Source organism: Puma concolor, chromosome B3 (genome assembly GCF_028749965.1).
Source record: "Puma concolor isolate L17-30 chromosome B3, mPumCon1.1.hap2, whole genome shotgun sequence".
Classification (NCBI taxonomy): domain Eukaryota; kingdom Metazoa; phylum Chordata; class Mammalia; order Carnivora; family Felidae; genus Puma; species Puma concolor.
This window is the reverse complement of record NC_141672.1, coordinates 51,782,936-51,809,376: the sequence shown is the minus strand read 5'-3', so window position 1 is coordinate 51,809,376 and position 26,441 is coordinate 51,782,936. Positions and strand designations below refer to the sequence as shown.

General features: G+C 35.3%; 1 long non-coding RNA gene across 1 annotated transcript in view; it reads left to right on the top strand.

Moving 5' to 3' along the window:
• LOC147579980 (uncharacterized) overlaps nt 1–25,231 on the top strand; it is a 55,856-nt gene extending 30,625 nt beyond the window's left edge. The window contains exon 2 of the long non-coding RNA XR_015251858.1: nt 23,792–25,231. This is a non-coding gene — a long non-coding RNA (uncharacterized LOC147579980). The remainder of the gene's footprint in view (nt 1–23,791) is intronic.
• Nucleotides 25,232–26,441: the final 1,210 nt, after the last annotated feature.

Sequence of the window (26,441 nt, the reverse complement as noted above, 5' to 3'; positions counted from 1 at the left end):
AGGCAAAATGTGGACATAATGCGAGTGTCTATCCATAGATGAATGGATAAAGTAGTATGTATATATGAAGAAATATTACTCAAGCATAAAAAAAAAGACTGAAATCTTGCCATTTGCAATGACATGGAGGAATCTAGAGGGTATAATGCTAAGTAAAGTAAATCAGAAAAATGTGGAACTTAAGAAGCCAAACAAATGAACAAACTAAAAGTGAAACAAACCAAAAAACAGACTTTTAGATACATAGAACTAATTGGTGGCTACCAGAGGGGAGGTAGTTGGGTGGATGCGTGAAATAGGTGAAGAGGATTAAGAGTACACTTATCAGGATACCTGGGATAGAGCTCAGTCAGTTAGGTGTCCGACTTCAACTCAGGTCATGATTTCACAGTTGGTGAGTTCAAGGCCCAAGTCGGGCTCTGTGCTGACAGTTCAAAACCTGCTTCCAATTTTGTGTCTCCCTCTCTCTGCCTCTGCCCCCACTCTCACTCTTTCTCTCAAAAATAAATAAAAACATTTTAAAAACTACACTTATCATGATGAGCACTAAGTAATGTATAGAATTGTTGAATCACCATATTGTACTCCTGAAACTAATGTAATGCTTTACCTTAATTATATTGGAATTAAAGAAAAAAGATGCTAATCAGGGACATGGAAACATACGGAAGTATACAACATTCTGGTAAAAGTGAAAAATAGAATTAGAAAACTGGAACTTTACTAGAATGGTGTGTTAACAAATTATAGTATAAAGGTTATAGGGAAAGAGCATTAAAAATGACTATAGCTACTATAATTTGTTAATGAATTCACAGCATAAAAAGAGGTAAATTGTGAGATCAAAGTTGACATAAAAGTTGAGGAGCAAAAGGGCAGAGATTTTATTGGCAAATGAAGATAAGTTGCTATCAGCATATAATGGACTTTTTATCTATGAGATCTTTTATGTAAGCCTCATGGCAACTGTAAAGCAAAAATCTAGAGTAATTCGGGAGACATAAAAAAAGTATTCTTATGGAAAACCACCAACTTACAAAGATAGTTAGAAACAGAGGGAAAGGAAACATTGGAGATACAAACAACCAGGAAGCAAATGACAAGAAGGTGGCAGAAAGTCCTTAGATATCAATAATCACTCTAGATGTAAATGGAAAGTAAAATGGTTGTTACTAGAGGATAGGGGTTAGGCAGATAGGACACATGTTGTTGAAGGTACAAACTTTCAACAAATAGTAAATAAATCCTAGCGATCCAGTGTGCGGTATAGTAAATATAGACAACAATATTGTATTATAATCATCAAACTTGCTAAGAGACTAGAGCTTACTGATTCTTACCACTAAGATGAAAAGATAATTATGTAATGTAATAGAGGTGCTAATTATCTCTACAATAGCAATCATAACAATCTATAAATGTATCAGGTTAACATGTACACTTTAAATTTATATACTGTTGTATGTCAAATATATTTCAGTAATAAAGTTCTTGGTCTTATGTGAATTAAAAAAAACATTTAGCTCTGATTTTGCATGTGTAAATTTCATTTTTTAATTTTTAACAAAGTCTAGGTAAAAGTTATTCACACAACATTACCATCCAACAGACTTTGTATACAGAATTTTACATTTTTTCCTTCCTTTAAATTTTAGCATGAGTAGTCAACAGATAACTAATACTTATTTCTAATGTTGCAAAATCTTTAGGGTGTAAATTTACAACATGGCCTCAGAATTATTAGATATTTAGAAGTAGAACTATTTCAAGCTAATAATTTTTTATATATATAAGAACTCCAAGAATAGTAATTTCTAATGACACATCAAGTCTTTTTTCCTCCTTTAGGTAAGGAATGAGAACAGAATCATTGTGTCATGTTATCCACTTCAATATCTTCCTCCTACACATTAAAATGTCTCAGTAGTATTCTGGGTAAATACATTATAGCTTATGATTAGAAAACATTAATAATAATAATGATAATTAATTTTGGGGGTTTGTGTGTGTGGATTAAAAGGTTGCTGACAATTGATTACTTCTCTAAGTAATTGGTGATGTAGTTTGGTTTAAGTTGCCCATTTTCCTATTTTTTTCTATTGGTGCCATCTGTTCTTTTTCACTTATTTTTCCTTTATTCTACCTCCTAGTATTACTTATTAATCCATATAGTCTTTTATATTCCACTCTATCTTTTCTATTGGCTTTACAGCAATACTTTAAAAATAATTGTTAACTCTAGAGATTTCATCATATATCCTTATTATAATCCAATTTGAGTTACTATTTTACCATTTAACACATAGAAAGGTACCTTGCGATAGTATATTCCTATTTTTTTACCCACTGCCCTTCATGCCATTGGTGTCCTACTTTTTACTTTTCCCAGTCAGACCAGGAAAAGAAAAGTGAAGATAGCTTAAGGGACTAATGAGACATCAAGCAGACCAATATTTGCATTATAGGAGTCCTGGAAGGAGAACAGAGTCAGAAAGGGGCAGAAAATTTATTTAATGAAATAGTAGCTAAGAAGTCCCTTAATGTAAATAAAGAAACAAACATCCAGATCCAAGAATCCCAGAGAGTTCCATAAAAAGTTGAACCAAATTAGACCCACACCAAGACACATTATAATTAAAAAGTCAAAAATTAAAGAGGTAATCTTAAAAACAGCAAGGGAAAAACTATGTTTTAGCAGAAAATTTGTGGGCAGGAAGGACTGGCATGATTTATTTAAAATGCTGAAAGAAAAAACACCGCCAACCAAGAACAGTCTACTCAGCAAAGTCGTCCTTCAGAATTAAAGGAGAGAGAACAGGTTTTCCAGACAAGCAGAAGCTAAAGGAGTTGCTCACTGGAATGGCTTTAAAAGAAATGACAAAGAGACTTCTAAAAGCAGATATGAAAGGGCACTAATTAGTAACAGGAAAACATATGACAGTACAGTAAAACCTTAGATTGCATTTAACTTGTTCTGTAAGTGTTCTGCAAGACTAGCAAATACTTCTAATAAATTTTAACTTGATAAACAAGCAATTTCTTGCAATACGAGTAGTACATGATGCTGAACATCACATGATCCCCACTGAACCAATGGTTCCTCTCTCTCTCTCTCTCTGGGATTGTAGGTGATCATCTCCCATACTCAAATGTTTGGTCTCAGGCCATGATGTTTGGCAGAAATCAGTGATTTTTCAGAACGTCAGAAGGCACTCACAACTGGCACTAGTGTATTTTTTGTCACTTCAAAGCACCTATGGATGGTCTTTTGCTTTTCCATGCAAGAGTAAGCTTAGGAATGCTTTGTTTCATTCTTGGTCAGGCTGCCTCTGCTGCCTTATTGCCAGTGACATTAAATATATGAATAAAGTTTGTTAGTATATATTGTAGCCAACATCTGTGCAAGTGTATATAATGGCCCCTATGCAGAAAAAAACTGAAAAGAAAGGTGGTAAGGAGAGGATTATGGTGGAAGGTAAGAAGGAAATCATTGAGAAGTATGAAAGAGTATGTGAGTAGCCAAAATTGAGAGTTTTTATAAGAAGTCTGTATGTGCATCTCTTCTGCAGGGAGGAGAAGAAAAAGGCAGAAGAATCCCTCACTTCAAATGAGATTAGGGAGATGTGTAAAATGTGCACAACAGTGAAAAATTTTATAGAAAAGCACCACCCGAATAAGGCTGTAGCAGTGTGAATGATGAATCTGTTAAACAACAATGCAGTGTCACATTTCCACGAAGTCCTCAACAGGAAGCGAAAGCAAGTATCATTGGATGGGCTCCTTGTTAAAGTTGCACAAAAAGAAAAAGATTCCATTGAGCCAATAGGTAGCAGTGATTCTATTAATAATGAAAGTTATCCTACACAATAAACCTCCCTCGTCTCTCTCACCAGCCACAAAAGTTTTCAAAGATAAGTGCAGATTAACTTGTATGTTTTTCTTTATATTTTCTTTATTATTTAGTATTACAATATTGGAATCATTTTTATATGAATATTTTTGGGTTGTGGAATGAATCATTTTTCCACTATTTCTTATGAGAGAATTCACTTTGATATACAAGTGCTTTGGATTAAAAGAACATTCCCAGAATGAATTATGCTCATAAACCAAAGTTTTACTATATAATCTTATGGGTAACAGGAAATATATAATAAAATTTGGAATAATGTAATGTTGTAAAGGTAGTGGTTAGTCACTTATAAAGCTAACATAAAGGGTAGACAATCAAAGTAGTAAAAATAAGTAAACTACAATAATTTGTTAAGGGCTACACGATATGAAAGCTATAAACTATAACATCAATGACATAAATTTGGGTGTAAGTGATTAAAAAAAGTAGAACTTTAGAATATATTCAAACTTAAGGTGTTATCAACTTAAAATGGACTATTATAAATATGTTGTTCTGTGTAACCCTTGTGGTCACCACAAAGCAAAAACCTATAGTATCCACACAAAAGAATATAAGCAGAACTCTAAAGAAAGTCATCAAATCACAAGAGGGTAAGAGAAAATTAACAGAAGGCCTACAAAACAGAACATCATTAACAAAATGTCAATAAGTGCATACCTATCAAAAACCACATTAAATGTAAATGGACTAAATTCTTCAATAAAAAAACATAGTGGTTGAATGGATTTAAGAAAAGAAAGACTCATATGCTGCCTAAAATAGACTCACTTCAGATGTAAGGAATTATATAGGCTGAAAATGAAGGGATGGAAAAAAGATATTCAATGTAAATGTAAACCAACAGAAAGCTTTGGTAGCTATACTTAGAAAAAAAATAAGCCTTAAGACAAAAAATGCAATGAGAGACCAAGGTAATTATATAATAATAAAGGGGTCAATCCAACAAGAGGTTATAATATTTGTAAGTATTTATGTACCCAATATAGGAGAACTTAAATATATAAAACAAATATTAACAGACCTAAAGGGAGACATAGGCAGCAATACAATAATAGAGAACTTCAATACCCAACTTTTACCAATGAAGAGATCATTGAGACAAAAAAAATCAGTACGAAAACATTGGCTTTAAAAAACACTTTAGACCAGATGGTCTTAACAGATATATATAGAACATTCCATCCAAAAGCAATACAATACACATTCTTCTCAAGTGAACATGGAAAATTCTCCAGGATAAACCAGATATTAATCTGCCAAGCACGTCTTAACCAATTTGAGATTGAAATTATATTAAGGATCTTTCCTGACCACATGTTTTAAAAATATAAATTAATTACAAGGAGAATATTGGAAAAATTTAAATGTTAAAATTTAAAACGTTAAATGTTAACTTTTAAAATGTTAAAAACAACATGCTACTGAACAACCAATGAGTCAAAGAATCAAAAGAGATATTAAAAAACTACCTTGAGCAAAATAAAATGGAAAAAACAAAACCATGGGATATAGCACAAGCAGTTCTAATGGGTAAGTTCATTGCAATAAATGGCTATATCAGAAAACAAAAAAAATCTTAAATGTACAACCTTACTTTATACGTCAAGTAACTAGAAAAGAACAAAGTTAACAGAAGGAAAGAAATAAAGAATAGCATGGAAATAAGGAAATAGAGACTGCAAAAACAATAGAAAAGATCAATGAAACTAAGAGCTGTTTTTTTTTACATATAGACAAAATAGGCAAACCTTTACTTAAGACTTACCAAGAAAAAAAAAAAACATTACAGCAGAAACAACAGATACACAAATGATCATGAGACTACTATCTATTGTATACTAGTAAGTTGGACAACTTAGAAGAAATGGATAAATTCCTAGTAAAATACAACCTACCAAGACAATGAGGAAGAAAAAATATATATAAATTGAGGGGCGCCTGGGTGGCTCAGTCAGTTAAGCATCTGACTTCAGTTCAGGTCATGATCTCACAGTCGATGAGTTCAAGCCCCAAGTCAGGCTCTGTGCTGACAGATCAGAACCTGGAGCCTGCTTCAGATTCTGTTTCTCCCTCCCTTACTGCCACTCCCCTGCTCACGCTCTGTCTCTGTCTCTCAAAAAATAAATAAATGTTAAAAAAATTTTTTAAGAAAATATAAATTGATTACTAGTATGGAGATTGAATTGGTAATCAAAAACCTACTAACAAAGAAAAATGTAGGACCAGATGGCTTCACTGGTAAATTCTACCAAACATTTAAAGAAGAATTAGTAACAATTCATCTCAGACCCTTTCAAAAAATAGAACATTTCTGAACTCATTTTATAAATAGAACATTTTTAAGTGACACTGTTTAGAATCAGCATTCATGGGTTTTTTAAAATTTTTTATTGTTTTTTTTTTTTTTTTACTTTATTTTGAGAGAGAGAGAGGGAAAGAAAGAATCCCAAGCAGTCTCTGCATCATCAGAGCAGAGCCCAATGTGGGCTCAAATTCACAAACTGTAAGATCATGACCTGAGCTAAAATCAAGAGTCAGATGCTTAACCAACTGAGCTCCCCAGGCACTCCAGAAGAGAACATTTCTGAGCCAGAATTACCCTGATACCAAAACCAGACAAGGACACTACAAGTAAAGAAAATTATAGATCAATATCCTTTATGACCACTGGTACAGAAATCCTCAAGAAAATATGAGCAAACTGATTTCAACAGAACATTAAAAGGATAATACACCATGATCAAGTGGTATTTATTCCAGGAATGGAAAGGTGTTTTTATATTTGAAAATCAATGTGATGCACTATATTTAAAAAAATGAAGGATAAAATATTATCATCTGAACAGATACACAAGAACATTTGACAAAACTCTACATCCATAAAAACTATCAACAAAGTAAGTACAGGGAGTACACACTTCAACTTAATAAGGGCCACAGAAGACAAAGCCATAACTGATAATATGCTCAATGGTGAAAGGCTAAAAGCTATTCCCTTGAGGTCAGAAACAAGGATGCCCACATTTGCCACTTTTATTCAACTTATTATCAAAAGTCCTAGCTAGAGCAATAAGGCAAAAAAGAGAAATAAAAATCATCCAAATAACAAAGGAGAAAGTACAACTATGTGCAGATGACATGATGTTATATATAGAAAACCCTAAAGACTCCACCAAAAACCTGTTAGAACTAATAACAGTCAGCAAAGTTACTGAATAGAAAATCAACATACAGAAGCCAGTTGGTTTCTATATACTATAATGATCTATCAAAAAGATAAATTAAGAAAATCCCATTTAGGGGCATGTGGGTGGCTCAATCGGTCAAGCATCCAACTTCAGCTCAGGTCATGATCTTGAGATTTGTGGGTTCAAGTCCCACATCAGGCTCTGTGTTGACAGCTCAGAGCCTACAGCTGCTTCAAATTCTGTCTCCCTCTCTCTCTGCCCCTCCCCTGCTCACGCTCTCTTTCTCTCTCTCAAAAATAAAACATTAAAAATTTTTAAAAAATAAAATAATCCCATTTACATTTGCAACAAAAAGAATACCTAGACATAAATTTAACCAAGGAGGTGAAAGACATGTACATGGAAAACTATAAGAAACTGATGATAGAAATTGAAGACACAAATAAGTGGAAAGATTTTCCATGCTTGTATATTGGAAGAATTAGTATTGTTAAAATGTCCATCCTACCCAAAGCAATCTACGGGTTTAATGCAATTCCTACCAAATTCCAATGGCATTTTTCACAGAAATTGAAAAATCCAGGAATGAAAAAGATATAACAGATGCAAAGACCACGAAGAGCTTGGCATGTTTAAGTAAGAAAAAAAAAGTCCCAGTACCCAGTCGCAGTACCTTGGTTATGCTTTTTCTGGAACCCAGAAAAAGAAGAGATTGGTAGAATACAACAGATGGAAGGTAGATTACGTAGAGTCTTATAGGCCAAGGCAAAAGTTTGGTTTTGATCCTAAATATAGTAAGTCATTACAGGTTTCTTTCATTTTATGTTTTTGTTTTAGCAGAGAGCTATGATCTTATTTCAGCTTTTAAAAGATAATTTTAGGGGCACCTGAGTGTCTGAGTCAGTTAATCTTCTGACTCTTGATCTCAGCTCAGGTCATGATCTCACAATTGGTGAGATCTGTCTGTGCTGACCGCATGGAGCCTGCCTAGGATTCATTCTCTCCCTCCCTCCCTCCCTCCCTCTCCCCCCCCCTCTTTCTCCACCGTCTCTCTGAAAATAAACAAATAAAGCATTTTTTAAAAGAGATAATTTTAGGTTCAGCCTACAAAGAATGTTTTGTAAGAAAACAAGCATGGGGATAGAGATACCAGAGTTCAGTTTACAGACAATATGGATTTGGACTAGCATAATGACAGTGAAGATGGAAAGAAGTGAGCCAATTTAAGACACAGTTTAAAGATAGAACAATCATGGGGCGCCTGGGTGGCGCAGTCGGTTAAGCGTCCGACTTCAGCCAGGTCACGATCTCGCGGTCCGTGAGTTCGAGCCCCGCGTCGGGCTCTGGGCTGATGGCTCAGAGCCTGGAGCCTGTTTCCGATTCTGTGTCTCCCTCTCTCTCTGCCCCTCCCCCGTTCATGCTCTGTCTCTCTCTGTCCCAAAAATAAATAAACGTTATAAAAATAAAGATAGAACAATCATGATCTATTAGTAAATTAAATATGGGCACAAAGCCAATAGAAATAAAGAAAAATCCAGGGTGTTTGACTTGGAAGATAAGTCCTAGAACATTACAGTGCATTACAATATAGTTGTCAAGGTGCTACATTTCTTTCCACTAATTATATCATGCAGACATTTTCCTGACAGTGCAGAGACAATAAAATACAATGTAAAGGAGCAATTAATTATGAGTCAGAAGACTTTGGTAGCGTACTTGCTGTACAAGACTTTCTCTCAAACCAAAAGTTATAAAAATAACTCTAAAATGATTCTGAGAATTAAATGAGATACCGTCAGCAAAAATAATCAGTATAATGCCTAGCACATATTATTTATTCAGTGTGTTACTTAAATCTGAATATAGACACATATTCAGAAAAAATTCATATTTTATTTTTTTTAAGTTTATTTACTTTGAGATTAAGAAAGAGGGGGAGACAGAGAATCCCAAGCAGACTCCACACTGTCAGCACATAGCCCAGTGAGGCTCTCAAACCCACAAACTGTGAGATCATAACCTGACCTTAAACCAAGAGGCTGACACTCAACCAACTGAGCCACCCAGGTGCCCCATCTTTTTTTATTAAAGGGTTCTTCAGATATTAATCTTGTCAAGTTTAACATCAATCAAATTTATTTATGCTTAAAGACAAATGACTTGTAGTTATTACCAGTATATTTTCTAAAATATGTCACAAACTAAACTATCAAAAGAGGGTATAAGGAAGGCATTGAATAACATGATATGAGTTGTTTTTTTTTTTTTTTTTAGGAGTAAACTCCATCTCAAGTCTTCCTTATGCTTTATACAAGACAAATCTCTCTGAACTGAGGTTTTCATAATGGTAGCAGATGAGCAGAAATTGAATAGATGGTCTTTTGAGCCATATTTATGTCAAAACTCTAGGAGAGAATATGCTACATTTCTTGCTGATAATAGTTAATCAGATGATGGGATTATATACAGAAAAATCCTTTGTCAATTCTAAAGTATTAATTCTTTTTGCAAATATTTATTGAGCATTTGCTATGTCCCTTGCCAACCATCTACATCTTAGAGCTAACAGTCTAGTTGTAGGTAAATAATCAGTAATCGAATTAATGAATCAAAAAATAAAACACACGTAATATTTGGATTAATGAATGAATCAAAAAAACACAAGACAATTATTAAGGGCCAAAGAGGAAATAGACCAGAAGATGTAAGAAATGGACAGTAACTAGGACTGAGTGGGTTACTTAAGACAACGTAGGCCCTACTAAGGAAATATCATTGCAACTGGAACTTGATAGATAAAAGTAACTCACCCTTGTTGCAATAAAATGGTAGAGTTCCAAAGATACATAAAAATAAATACAAATGCCTCAACTAACAAGACTGTAGATTGTTGGAGGAAAATAAGTATTCTAAAATGGACAGAGAAAATAAACTCAAAATGGATGAAAGACCTAAATGTAAGACAGGAAGTCTTCAAAATCCTTGAGGAGAAAGCACACAAAAACTTCTTTGACCCTGGCCGCAGCAACTTCTTATTCAACACATCTCTAGAGGCAAGGGAAACAAAAGCAAAAACGGACTATTGGGACCTCATCAAAATAAAAAGCTTCTGCACAGTGAAAGAAACAATCAGCAAAACTAAAAGGCAACTGATGGAAAGGGAGAAGATACTTGCAAAGACATAACAGATAAAGCGTTAGTATCCAAAAAACAAATAATCCAGTAAAGAAATGGGCAAGTGACATGAATAGACACTTCTACAAAGATGACATACAGATTGCCTACTGACACATAAAGAAATGTTCAACGTCACTCATCATCAGGGAAATAACAGATCAAACCACAATGAGATGCCACCTCACACCTGTCAGAATGGCTAACATTCACAACTCAGGCAACAACAGGTGTTGGTGAGGATGCAGAGAAAGAGGATCTCTTTCACACTGCTGGTAGGAATGCAAGCTGGTGCAGCCACTCTGGAAAACAGTATGGAGGTTCCTCAAAAAATTAAATATAGAACTATCCTATGATGCAGCAATTGCACTACTAGGTATTTATCCAAGGGATACAGGTATGCTGTTTCGAAGGGGCACATGCATCCCAATGTTTATAGCAGCCCTATAAACAATAGCCAAAGTATGGAGAGAGCCCAAATGTCCATCAATGCATAAATGGATAGAGAAGATGTGGTATATATATACAATGGAGTATTACTCAGCAATCAAAAAGAATGGCAAGATTTCATTCACAACTACATGGATGGAACTAGAGGGTATTATGCTAAGCAAAATTAGAGAAAAACAAATATATGACTTCATTCATTGAGGACTTTAAGATACAAAACAGATGAACATAAGGGAAGGGAAGCAAAATTCATAAGGGAGAGGGACAAAACCATAAGAGACTCTTAAATATGGAGAACACACAGAGTTACGGGAGGGGTTTTGGGGGAGAGATAGGCTAAATGTGTAAGGGGCATTAAAGAATCTACTCCTGATATCAAGTTAGTTAGCATATAGTGCAACAATGGATGTAAAATAAAGAAATAAATTTAAAAAATAAAAATAAAATGGACAGAGAAGAAGAAACAGGGTAGAGAATAATATAAGAATGGTAAGATGGCAGGCAGAGGCCACATTACTTATGACTGCATAGGCTATGGAAAGTCATTTGGATGTTTTTAAAGCATGACAGAAAATGATTGGAATATTTTAAACAATAGAACTACATATTTTGAAATAACCAATTGGTACAAATGCAAGATTAGAGACAAATAGATCAAATAGATCAATCAGAGAAGATGAGAAACAATAAAAATTAGGAAACGTATTGAAATTAAAGTAGACAGGAATTGATGGATTAGATGTACAGAAGTCAATAGTGACTCATATGTATATATATACGCATCATATATATGATGCGTATATATATACGTATATATATGTATATAGGAACTGGATCAATGATGTCATCATTTACTGAGATGTAGAAGATTGGGACAGGAGCAAGATGAAAACAGAATTCTGTCTGAGACAAAGTTTAGAATGCCTACTACATATCTGTATGGCGTTATTGAAAAGAAAATAGTCATGTGTTATTCTTAAATTCAGAGATTGGGACTGGATGTATCAACTTGATAGTCATGAGCATAGATGGTATTAAAGTCATAGGACTATATCAGGTCATGTAAGGAGAAGGTGTGGACACAAAAATTCTGAGAATTTCTAGGTTGAGAAACAAAAATTGGCCACTGAATTTATCAAAATGGAAGACATTAGAGATTTTTATAAAAGAAATGTTAGGGGGCGCCTGGGTGGCGCAGTCGGTTAAGCGTCCGACTTCAGCCAGGTCACGATCTCACGGTCCGTGAGTTCGAGCCCCGCGTCAGGCTCTGGGCTGATGGCTCAGAGCCTGGAGCCTGTTTCCGATTCTGTGTCTCCCTCTCTCTCTCTGCCCCTCCCCCGTTCATGCTCTGTCTCTCTCTGTCCCCAAAATAAATAAATGTTGAAAAAAAAAAAATTAAAAAAAAAAAAAAAAAAAAAAAAAAAAAAAAAAAAGAAATGTTAGTAGATTGATGGGCAAAGAGTTTAACTGAAGTCGATTGAAAAGAGAAAAGTAGAAGCAGTGTCTAGAATACATGTTTGAAAAAGAGAAGAGAAATGGGGGAAGGGAGCTAGAGGAATATGTGAAGACTGGCACTTATTTTTAAGAAGATACTACAATTTTTATGTTGATGGGAATTTTTAGATACAAGAGGTATAATTGATTATGAGAAGAACTACACTGTAACTACAGAAGCAAAATCCTTGAGTAGACCACAGGCAATGGATGTAATGACCAAGAGGAGAAAATTGCCTTCCATGGGCACAGAGAGAGTTTCACTGATTTCAACAGGAAAGAAGGAAAGGTACAAGGGTACAGGTAGTACGTTACTACAGGCAGGAAGTAAATATCTCCATCTCAACCTCCTCTCTCTACAAGAGTTAGCTGTGTTTAGTGTATGCTGTGGAATCCTGTTGACTTGACTTAAATTGCAGCTCAGTGTGACTAAGAAAAACTCTGATCTGTGCCTCAGTATCTTAATCCATAAAATGAGGACAATAATAGTACCTACCTCAAAGTTTTAAGACCCACAGCTGACAGGAAATGACAAATATATGTTACTCTTGTAGTTATCATTACTAATAGTATGGCATTGCTATCTTACTATATCCAGCATTCTAGATTGCCACTTGGGTGTCTAGATATCTACCTACCAGGCACCTCAAGCACGGTACGTCTATAACTAGCTAAATATGTAATATCCTAACCTTGTTCATGCAAATCCAAAGGAAGAGAATTCCTGAACCAGATCCTAGGTTATATTTGTCTGTATTTATTTACTTTTTCTTTTGTCTTTTAAAATTTGAAATACTATTTTTTAAGTTCTGTAAGTTAACATGTTGTAAAAACATAAAGCAACATCAATTTAGAAAACATTTAGATTGTTCCCTTTTCCCCATCCATATTCATTTTAAAGATCCTAATTATCTTCCTGATTTATTTTTAGTTTTTAACAAAATTATATTTGTTTCATTTTTTTGGCACAGAAGTCAACTTAAAAAGGATAAACTTAAATTAAAATCAGTCAATTTCAAATTATTGTAATTGATTTTATTGGACATTTTAAAAAATATTTGGTAGAAAATGTTCTAAGTTTTCTTTTTGCTGTCAGAACATAAAATGATTTTCATTTTCCTTCTCTTCAATGAAATATAATTAAAATGGTAATATTCTCAACTGAGGGGGGGAAACAATCAATTAAAAAACAATCTGCTTTATTAAGTTAGAATTTAATTTCAGGTTTCATTAAATGCAGCTGCATTAAAACACACTTCAGCATTTATATCTGTTTTCAAGATATGTACAGAAGTACTTCAGACTGTCAAGGATGTCACATTGTTTTAGTAAAGGCACGAGTAGTCTTAGGAAATGAAATGTTACCACCAAAATTGTAAAATATAATAATCCCTATCAGCAATTAATGATCTGTAACCAAAATGGATATATGAAAGAATTAAACCTTGTAATGAAATATTCCTTAGGGAGAATATTAGGAAAATGTACTTAGAGGTTATTAAAGTCAGTATTTAATTGGGTAGTTACTGTTGCACATAAATTTTATCTCCTTTAAAAAACTTCTGGAGAGGTAGTTTCCCTGTATTTGATAGTTTTCAATCAAAAAAGCAAATAGAATCAAAGGGTTTATACATAATAAATGTGCTATACATTGAATTGTGCATTACACAGAATCCTAAAACAAAGTTTTCATTAATTACTGAGTATTGTGCTGAGTCTTAGAAAAATAGAAAGTGCTTCAAATATATTTAATCCAGAAATATTTCATATATTTACAACACTAGAAAGTAGAAAAAATGTAGTCTCTCACCTTATCATTGACATAAACCCATTTTATATGGTAAGCTTTTAAGGAAACCAAATAAAAACAATTTAAAAAATACTTATAAATCTAAGGATATTAAACATATTTTCTAATGCCCTTTGCACTGCATGTCAAAAAGGACCATGTCTTTCACAAAACAAGATTAGGGAAACAAATATACTAGGTTCAACTATATGAAACTCCCAATCTTTGATCACTTTTTATTTGCAAAAGTATGTTTTATGATTCAACTTGATATAGTATAAGAGGGTAGGAAAGATATTAATCAGTTTTACATGTTAGAGATACCTACAAGAAGTTAATTTTCCAGTTGTGGTTAAGAGTAGGTATAACATAGAGAACAAACTGAAGGTTGCTGTGGAGCAGAGGGGTTAGATGGGTCAGGGGCATTAAGGAGGGCACTTTCAGGGATGAACACTAGATGCCATAAGTAAGAGATGAATCACTGGGTTCTACTCCTAAAGCCAAGACTACACTGTATTTTAGATAAATTGAACTTAAATTTTAAAAAATACTAAATTTTGTAAATAATTCAAGTTTTAAATAGCTCCACAAGCATCTAACTTTTAACTTCATTAATTCACTTTTAGGTAATCATGTGTAAAAAAGAAGAATAAATAATTTTTTATTAAGAACATTCAATTTTGATATCATATAAGAAACAATAATTTATAACCACTTAAATTTTGTGTCTATTTTAAAGGGCATTTATTTTTTCCCCCTGCTTTCACCTAATCACATTCTCAGAACTTTCCAAAATCCATGTGCCACCTTAGAAGCTTCACATTAAATGTCAGAACATCTACTGTCTACCACATTGGCTTTTTAATACAAGCTTGATATTATCTAATTAGTGAGAACTTTTTCTTCTGGGAAATGAAATTGTGTGAAAGCTCAGTGATTAAAAAACTGCTGCCTAATAGGTCCTCTGTCTCAAGGAACTTGTTAAGGGAGCCATTACTCCAGTGGTGGATTTTCTCTTGTAACTTTCCCCAGTGCCCATGGATGATCTTGGGAAATCAGAGGAAACTCTGTACAGTGAGACCAGAAATTGTGGTTCAACAAGAATCAGTGAAAGGTCAGCATATTCAGTCTGATCTTTTAGATTTGCATACATTAAATACAAAATTCAATACTCCACAGATTCAATACTTAAGGCTAAGCAGAAAGAAGAGTGTTGGGGAGTATTTAACAATGCTACCTCCACAGCTTTCCTATATATTAAGTAGCTTCAGTGGCAGGTCTTTCTGTTCTTATCACACACAGGAAAAATCCTTGACACCAAATTCATAAGAAACATTCTAGTTCACTAATGGTAGAGTTGGTTTTTATTCACTAAGATTCAATCAGAAAAATCTGACAGTAATTCTGTAATTAATAGATGCCTGACATTAAGCATCCGTTATCATCTCAAAGGCAAAGTAGGGCCTCTTCACAAGTAGATAATGTTCTTCTGCTTATAAAATGTTTTTATCTTTGATTTCATTTTACCATTAGTAACATCTAAAATATATAATATCCCATTTTACTGTTGGGGAAAAGTAAACCTAAGTGGATTAGGTTTGCCCAAGTTGATACAGGAAGTAGCAGAAATAAAACTAAAATTCTTGGGATGCCTGGGTGGCTCAGTCAGTTAAATGTCAGACTGCAGCTCAGGACATGATCTCCTGGTTCCTTAGTTCGAGCTCCCTGCTGACAGCTCAGAGTCTGACAGTCGGATTCTGTGTCTCCATCTCCCTCTGCCCCTCCCCTACTTGGGCTCTGCCATTCTCTCTCTCTCTCTCAAAAATAAACACTAAAAAAAAATTTTTAAGTTCTTACTACATACATATGTCTCTTTTATAACATGGAGATTTTTTTTTTTACATACAATGCTATATTGGTTTCGGGTGCACAATTCTAGTAGTGATTGACAGTTCTATACATCACTCAATGCTCACAATAGATGTAGTCGTCATCTGTCACCATACATTATTACAATATTATAGACTGTATTCCCTGTGCTATACTTGTCATCTCCATGACTTATTTGTAACTAGAAGTTTGTACTGTGCCTATTTCACTATTATGGAAAATTTTTAATAGACTATGCTAAACATATTACAGGATATACAAAACACTAAAGTTTGAACATTTACATTTTGCTGCCCTTGATTCCCTGCTTTGGAGACCTAGCCACAGTCAATTCCTGTCATTATGTGACATTGTATTGCTTACAATCATGGTCACTGAACAATCAATGACACCCTTGAATTCAATATCAGTCTAGAGGCTCTTAACTCTTTTTAAGTCCTAAGAGAGGAACTAGGAGAAGACTCTGAATGAAACAAACCAAACAAAATCAATAAAACAAACCAAAAACAAGACCAAAACTGAAAAATACCTCACACAAATAACCAAATGAAAAAAGATAACTGTTTAAGAAATTTGATTTTTGCATAGGTATTCTAATCACTAGTAATATATACATATATATATACACACACATATATATTGCATTCTTTTATGCTATTCTAATTAATGAATTTGGAGAAAAAAAGGTAATACACCAAATTTATTTTTTTCTTTACATGGCTCTTGTCATAGGCTCTAAGTCTAAAATTCTCTTTTGTCCAGCAAAAGAGCAGGATGCAGGGATGGCTAATGTCCAGGAAAGGACAAGAGTCCCAAATAAGGGTCCTTGCCCTGTTTTTATTAGGATCAGAGGGCTTACAAACATGGCAATGGACGTGCACAAAGAGACAATCGGTGAAGATTATCTTGTGGATGTGAGGGACACAGGGTCTTGAAGATATTTGGGGTTAGGGGTTTGGGTTAATACAAAACAAAATCCTGAGGGTAGGAACCAAGATGGCAGAACAGCATAGAAGTTTTTTGTGTGTCTCGTGTCCATGAAATACAGCCAGACCAACACTAAACCATCCTGCACACCTAGAAAACTGATTGGAGGATTAACACAACAATCTGCACAACATGAACCACAGAATTCAGCAGGTATGCGGCACAGAGAGGTGAATTTGGGGAGTGAGAAGCCACAGAAGGTAGGGAACCCCTTTTGCGGGCAGAGAGAGGATGGAGACTGGAGGCGGGAGGGATAATATGGGGAAAAGCACCCCTCACCAAAAGCAGCTGGAGAGAAAGTGGAAAATTGGAAACAGCCGCAGTGACTAAACTAGAAAGGGAGAAAGGAGAGGGTTTAAATTCCATTAAGACTGTAAACAAGGGGAGCACAAAGGCTGCAATTCCGCAGCTCGATACCTGGAAGTGCTCTGGAGGGAAGGGCGAATCCCCAGGAGCAGAGTGGGGTCAGGGAGGTTCTCAGGCCACACAGGGAAAAGTGGTTCCACTGCTGGAAGGACATTTGGTAGAGACTGTTGAAGCCATCTGGTCCAGCAGACCCCAGAAGGTGGCCACATTCACTGGTGCTGGGGCATTGTCATTAAGGGGGAAGCCTGGTGCCAGATGTGTGTTGTGATTTTCCATAATCCCTGAAAAAGCTGCTGATACACTGTCTTGCTAACTTTTTCTGGGGCAGGCTGGCACCTGGCCACAGTCTTGGGACATCAGTAGCAGAAGGGTACAGTGGGCGTTCCTGGGTGCAGCTGATTCTTGGCCATTGCTCACTTGGCCATTGCTAAGTGAGACCCTCGCACAGAGGGGCAGAATGGGTCAAGGCCGCAGTCCTTCAGAAGTAAGGGGCCAGGGAAAGCAGCCGCATCTGGGACAAAACTCAGGAGAGAGGTACTGCCTGGGGCCTGGTCATGGAGAGTTAAAAAGCGGGGAATGGATGAGAGCTGAAGACAGAGGATAGGTGCACGATTGCTGATCCAGGAGAACAGACTGGGTAGCTGGTGGCGCCATTTTCATCACTCCTCTACATGTGCATACACACCTACAAGTACAACACTCCACTCCAGTAGGCTAGAAGCGCCATCTAGTGGAGAGCGGAGCTGTTACACTGAGCCCCGCCCAACTGTGCCAACTTCGTTCTTTAAGAACACAAGGCTCATGGCTGTCTTAGTTTATAGACTGTAAAGCACTACATACACTGACTTCTAGGGGAAAATTAAGCAATTTCAGTCCTACTTCAATCTGTTAGCAAGTTCATGTATTCAATTTTCTTTCTTTATTTTTTTTCTTTTTCTCTTTTACACTTTTCTTTTTCTTGACAGAAAGAAAAAATTCATTTTTATTTTCAATTTTTATTAAAATATTTTCTTTAACTTTTATTACTATTTTTTTTTACTTTTGTGTAAATTTTTTCAAATTCTATTTTACTTCCATCATTTTAGTCTATTTTAGTGTATTCACCTTTTCAAATTTTCAAACAATTTCCTTTTTTCTTTTTTTCTTTTTCATTTCTTTTTTCTTGAATGCAGAAAGAGAAAAACTTCATTTTTACTTTCAATTTATATTAAAAATATTTTTATTTAAATTTTTTACTATATTTTTTGCTTTTATGTAAATTTTTTCAATTTATTTTACTTCCATCATTTTAGTCTACTACAGTGTATTCACTTTTTCAAATTTTCAAATGATATCGTTTTATCTTTTTTCTTTTTTCTTTTCTTTTTTCTAAATACAGAAAAAATTCATATTTATTTTTAATTTTAATGAAAATATTTTTCTTTAATTTTTTCTACTATACTGTTTACTTTTGTGTAAATGTTTTCAAATTCTATTTTACCCCCATCATCTAATTTTAGTCTACTTTAGTGTATTCATTTTTTCAAATTCTCAAACGATTTCCTTTTTCTTCCTCCCCCCCCCTTTTTTTCTCTAATCTGTCAAACCACTTTCAACACCCAGACCAAAACACACCTAGGATCTAGCATCATCTATTTTATTTCTGTGTGTGTGTGTTTGCAATTTTTAATTTTAGTATTTTTTAATTTCAATTCTACCTCATTAATTCCTTTTCTCCCTTCAAAATGACAAAATGAAGGAATTAACCCCAAAAGAAAGAGCACGAAGAAATGACAGCCAGGGATTTACCCAACACAGATACAAGCAAGATATCTGAACCAGAATTTAAAATCACAATAATAAGAATACTAGCTAAAATTGAAAATAGATTAGAATCCCTTTCTGCAGAGATGAAAGTAAAAATAGCCAGAATGAAATTAAAAATGCTATAACTGAGCTGCAATCACGGAAGGATGAAGCAGCGGCAAGGATGGATGAGGCAGAACACAGAAGCAGCGATACAGAGGACAAACTTATGGAGAATAATGAAGCAGAAAAAATGAGGGAGATTAAGGCAAAAGAGCACGATTTAACAACTAGAGACATCAGGCTAATTAGAGGTATCAGGGGTGCCTGGGCGGCTCAGTAGGTTAAGTGACCAACTTTGGCTCAGGTCATGATCTCGTGGTTTGTGAGTTCAAGCCCCGAGTGGGGCTCTGTGCTGACAACTCATAACCTGGAGCCTGCTTCCGATTTTGTGTCTCCCTCTGTCTCTGCCCCTCCCCTGTTCACGCTCTGTCTCTGAATAATAAATAACGTTAAAAACAAAAAAGAATTAGAGAAATCAGAAATCCTTTTTAACTCATTAAAAAGGAACATCAGAATCATAGGGGTCCCAGAGGAGGAAGAGGGAGAAATAGGGGTAGAAGGGTTATGTGAGCAAATCATAGCAGAAAACTTTCCTAACCTGGGGAAAGACACAGACATCAAAACCCAGGAAGCACAGAGGACCCACATTAGATTCAATAAAAACCGACCATCAACAAGGCATATCATAGTCAAATTCACAAAATACTCAGGTAAGGAGAGAATCATGAAAGCAGCAAGGGAAAAAAAGTCCCTAACCTACAAGGGAAGACAGATCAGGTTTGCAGCAGACCTATTTACAGAAACTTGGCAGGCCAGAAAGGAGTGGCAGGATATATTCAGTGTGCTGAATCAGAAAAATATGCAGCCAAGAATTCTTTATCCAGCAAGGCTGTCATTCAAAATAGAATGAGAGATAAAAAGTTTCTCAGACAAACAATAAAGGAGTTTGTGACCACTAAACCAGCCCTGCAAGAAATTTTAAAGGGGACTCTCTGAGGGGAGAAAAGATGAATATATATATATATATATATATATATATATATATATATATGTTTATATATATATTTATGTTTATATATATGTTTATATATAATATATGTGTGTGTGTGTGTGTATATATATATATATATATATAAATACCAAAAGCAACAAAGATTAGAAAGGACCAGAGAACACCACCAGAAACTCCAACTCTCTAAGCATCATAGTGGCAATAAATTCATATCTTTCAGTACTCTAAATGTCAGTGGACTCAATGCTCCAATCAAGACATAGGGTAACAGAATGGATAAGAAACAAGAACCATCTATATGCTGTTTATAGGAGACCCACTTTAGACCTAAAGACACCTTCAGGTTGAAAATAAGGGGATGGAGAACCATCTATCATGCTAATGGTCAACAAAAGAAAGCCAGAGTCGCCATGGTTATATCAGACAATCTAGACTTTAAAATAAAGGCTGTATCAAGAGATGCAGAAGGGCATTATATCGTAATCAAGGGGTCTATAGGCCAAGAAGACCTAACAATTGTAAACATTTATGTGCCAAATGTGGAGGCACCCAAATATATAAATCAATTAATCACAAACATAAAGAAACTCATTGATAGTAATACCATGATAGTAGGAGACTTCAACACCCCACTTACAAAGCAAAATCCTGACCCCAGGCAGTGGGGTGGAAGGTTGTTTACAGCAGGCATGAGGCACACCTCTGTTTATCTTAGCTAGCCTAGGGGATGAGACCGGTAGGATGTATGACCTCAGAGTTAACAAGGCACCTTTTCTTTTGTTAATCATCTCAGCTCTGGGCTGCTTCACCTGCAGCACAGTGGTCTATAGCTCAATTTACCTGTTTACCTAGCTTGGTCCTACCTTCCTGTGAAAGCAGCTTTCTGCTATAGTACTAAATTGGGGGGTGCGTCTACCCTGAATACCTAATCTTGTTTATTTCATATACCTGTGTTCTATATTGGGTCCTTTGCCCCACCCTCTCTATACTGGGACTTCTGCCCCACCTTCTCAATACTTATTTACCTAATCTTGTTTACCCAAATTTGGGTGTGAGCATCCTATGGCTTTGTAATTCTTTATGCCTTGTTAACCCATTGGTGTAAGCCCAGGGAGTTTCTAAGCTTATTCCCCATAGGTTGTCTCCTACCAGTATAAGAGTGAATAATTCCCTAAGAAAAATATATAAAAGTTAAAAAAAAAAAAAAAACCACCTTGGAGATTTTGTATTTTTATATACTTTTGCATTGCATTCTTATATAGGATATGTAGAAAACTAAGCCCAGAAACATTAAATTTTTGATGATTTCTTTACAAGAGTTGTTAAGTACTTACTATTCTGTATAAGGATGTTTTGAGAAAACTATTACCATTGATGACTTTGTAATATCACTAAATACATTTTGGTTTTTTTATAGTAATATAGTGGTAGCGTTAGGAATTCAACACTCTTTTACATCATCTTTGCCTAGGAAAAAAAAAAAAACAGATGTAAATTGCCATCAAACTGTTGGAGATTGTGTGTGTGCATGTAATACCATTACCAAATAAAGATTTTAGTCTATGCATGGAATAAATAAAAGAAAGAAACTGGCCAGGTATGATGTGTAGGGTCAATTAATTTAGTTTTCCTAACTATGAACACATTTGTAGACAATTCCAATAATATTAAAACTTTATATGTCAGAAAAAGTGCAGTGCTAAAGATGTAAAAGTTGATCCTCCTGAAGCAATGTACAATTTAGCCTTCATTGGGAAGACAAGAATATTGTTGTGCAGTGGACTGGAGGGAACTTGAATTAGCTCAGTCAATTAAGTCATGATTAATTTATGTTAGATCCTGCTCCCCTGAGTCTATAAAAGCCAAGACTTTAGTTAACTGGCAGTATTTAGTTTAATAAAAGTAAAGTCTTTAAAAATGAATTCTGGAGAGAGGAAAAAAAATCTACTGACACAATCAATAGACAGCAAGATTCCCATTTTAATTTGTGTCAATGGAAGTTAAAATAAATTTAGAAACTAATAAGAACAGGGTTGCTCCGTTCAAATGGATAACCAAATTTCCCAGATAGTTATTAGCATGGCTTATACAGCAGCTCTGGGTGGACGTGTGACAAATCTTAAATATGCACAAGAGCAAAGGCTTTCTTTGTGGCAATTGCTGCCATGAGTGACAGTTCATGTTCTCTCCGGATCTAACAAGAAACATTCAGTTGCTAGTATCTTCGGTCAAAAATGATTCTGCAGGGGCTGCAAGTAGATTTTCATTATTCTAATTACCCATCTGAACATAATGCATGAGCCTAATGTGCCTTTGTGTATTTAGGGTATATTGAGAGAGAGTATATGTGGTTATAGACCTAGCTGGGTTCCTGAGCCACAGAGAAAAGAGTAGAGGCTTATTCAATCTATTCAAGGAAAAAAACAAAAATTAATCTTAAGGCAAATGTCTGAGCTCCATTCACACAGCAGCTCAGAGAGTCTAAATATTGTGTGAAAATTTTATTGAAGACAGGATTAACAACTCTAGGAATATCTTCTTGGCCCATGAAGAAAAATTATGTAACTGATTGGACTCATCTCATTTTTCTGAAACATTTGAATAAACCCTACCTCGGTAATCTGAGTTCTAGAAAAGTCATGAATAATGTCATCATAGGGGACTGACACTGAGAGAGCAATTATTGTATGTGATGCAATGAATGTTTTCTACGAGTTCAAATATTATGCTCCCTACACCACCATGTATGGATATTGCTAGACCTAATACCAAAGAGTTGAGAACTTTGGATCTGGAGTCTAACTGCCTCAGTTTCTGTTCCAATTCTGTCATCTACTAGTAGTGCAGTCTTTTTTTTTTGTTTGTTTTTAATTTTTTTTTTTCAACGTTTATTTATTTTTGGGACAGAGAGAGACAGAGCATGAACGGGCGAGGGGCAGAGAGAGAGGGAGACACAGAATCGGAAACAGGCTCCAGGCTCTGAGCCATCAGCCCAGAGCCTGATGCGGGGCTCGAACTCACGGACCGCGAGATCGTGACCTGGCTGAAGTCGGACGCTTAACCGACTGCGCCACCCAGGCGCCCCAGTAGTGCAGTCTTAAACAATTTATTTATCCTCTTTGACCTCAATTTTTTCATTTAATACTGATTAAAGTGTCCACTATATAGGTTGTCATGAGGATGAAATAAAATATGTATATAACATCCTGAGCACTTTGCCTGACATGCAGTAGAAACTCATGAAATGTATCTCTATTTGTTGTTTAATGTCAGTTACCAACTTACTTACAGAGTATATTGGGTGATATCTGGGGGGCCTTTATCAGTTTCTGGCTAGAACACACAGTTCCATGGTTCTAAGCCCTTTGTTTTATGCTCAGAAAGAAAAAAGAGCAGAATGGGATGAATTAGAACCATTTGTTTACCTACTGGTTATTTTCCATCATTTTTAATATGTCAACATAACTCTCATATGTATTATAATATAAATTTTAAAATCACAGTATGTCATGCAAAATGTCAAAATCATAACATTTAATTTGCTTTTTACTTATTTATATTTCTATTTATGTAAGTATAAATGTAAATATATTTATACTTACTTGTTGATTTTTAACAGGAAAGAATCATACTTGAGCTTTTTTTCCTCAAACTTAACAGGTTTTCTGCATTCCTAGGAATTCTGGCTAAGGACATCACGTCAGATATGAAGTAACTGTTCAAAAAATGACAATGAGAAAGACAAACCCGCCATGATTGTAAATGCCTAAGTGCTCACATTATCCTTCATGAACCACACGCTTCAAGTAGTGATCAAGCACAGACAGCCGTCCTTCTCACAGGCAATGTGGCATAAAGTAAGGAGTCCCATCTTTGTGACATGCCATATTTCACTGCCAGCAGGAGAGAATTTTTTGTTGTTGCCAAAGTCAGTCAGTAGATAATGATCTAGTATCTCAAATGTGTCATTTTTCAGAAGCAACTATCATAGTTTCTATTGGTCTGGCAAATCAACAATGCCTTGTTCACATTGAAACATTAACTGTACAATGGAAAGAACGTGTTGTTGACAACAATGCCACTTGTATTAGGATCTTGAAAACAAAACCCAAAGAGAAAGGTATGATAAGTGTTCTGTTCTCTGCAGTGGAGATGATGATGCCCTTGTGTAATGATAGACTGATGTCTCTAAGAGGAAAATAACAAAAATGAACTGCTTTCTAGGTCTGACAAAGGATAGATCACTAGAAATAAATTTTAAGAATTGGTTAGGAAAAAAAAAATTGTGGAGACCTCGTATATCTGCACAAAAGTCAGGTACCCTTTTGAAAGTTGGGGAAAATGGTAAAAAACAATTACTGTCCCATGTGCCTAATTGTTACCTCAAACGCTCATTTTCTTATAAAGAAACATCTGTGCATTGTCAACAACTTGTAAAATACAGATGGACAAAAAAAGGATCATTAAATAATCTGTTATCCCACTGCCTACTTTTGCACCAGCATATCACATTTTCTGCAAAGAAACTACTGTGAGCTTTCTAAATTGTGAATCTATTCAGAGCTCCCTAATGGCTCCTGGACACACCTAAAATAAAGTTTAAATTTCCATGCCAACACAGCCAGGACAACCTGGTCTCAGGCATTCTCTCTTCCTAAATTTTCCACCATTCTCCCGCTAGCTCCTTTTGCTCTAGCCAAGAATTGAATGGAGATTTATCAAACATGTCAAGCACATTCCTAGCATGGGACATTTTTGGCTGCTTCTTGATTGGAATATTCTTCACCCAGATACAGCCTTTGCTGTGCACATCACTCAGAATTCTGCCCAAACCTCGTCCCTTCAGGGGCCCTCCCTGACAACCCACCCAAAGCAACACCCCTCCCATGACACCCTGTCCTTCACCCTGTTACTTTGTAACCACTGCACCACTTACCAACTTTGTATTGCTGTTCACTTGTTGATCTCCATGTTGTATAAATCCACTAACATGTAAGCTGCTTGAGGATAGGAACTTGATGTTTTGTACATCAGATGCATCCCCAGTGCTGATCAAGTTCTATACCTATTGTGTGCCTCAAACAATATTTATTGAATAAATGAATACCCAAGGTTAACGTTTTGGTTACTAAAGTAAAAAATAATGTGTTGGGGTGCTTATCTGTGCCAGTGGTTCTTCTATATGCTTTATGTGTATAAATTTAATTAATCCTACCAACACTTGAATGGGAAAGGTATTATTTCTCCCCCCTCTTATGAATGAGGAAATGGAGGCTCGGGATGTTGAATAACTTGCCCAAGATGGAGTTAGGAAATGATGGGACTAGAATATGAACCCAAGCAGTCTGGCCTTAGAGCCAAACTCTCAATCACTAGTTCTCCCTCTCACACTCATACACTCACATGCACAATATGCACACACAGTCATACTGAACAGAGTGTATGGGATATACTTTCCCACGTAATTAAATATCCTCTGGCAATATCAATTTTATGACTGTGCCATATTCCACACTGGGGTTTGCCAGAGGAATTTTTAAACCATTATCATAAGATAAATATTTACAGCTATTTTTCTTCACTACTGTTATAATTAATGTTATTTTCTATAAATCAAATTATCAGATTAAAAAGATGCATGGTCTCCGGGCTTTAAACAAATTTATGTTAGCAACTGGTTCCCCCCAAAAATTAACTTTATATCCATTTATATTACCCTTATAAACCTGAGCAATATATATATTAAATTTTAAACATTTTGATAAAAATTTTGTATTTGAATTTTAATTATTTGTATGTTTTGAAACCCTTTTCTAGTTTGTAATTGCCTTGAAATTTATGTTGTTTTATGTCAAAAAGGAATTTCATTTATATAATTATGTGTGTGTGCACATGTTTTGTTCAGAGAGAAAGAGACTGCAAAAGCAGAAGAGAGGATCAGAGAGAGAGAGAGAGAGAGAGAGTCTCAAGGAGGCTCCAAGCAGAGCACAGAGCCTGCTTTGAGTCTGGATCTCATGACCACAGGATCATGACCTGAGCGCAAATCAAGAGTCAGACACTCAACTGAATTAGCCAACCAGGCCCTCCTTTTTGTGTGTGATCTTTTATTCTGTGGTTCCCAATTAGTTTTTTACATTATTGAACAAACAGCCTAATGCATACCATATTCAACCTACTTTTAATCTTTGGTTTTGTTTACATGCTTTTATTCTAAAATGGAAAGCAGGTTTGCAAGCCCTCTGTTTTGGCAAATGTTTACCTTTGATACTAAGCCAGTCATTGGGCACACTTGGTATTTCCCCTAAAAATGAAGAATTAGTTAAAAGA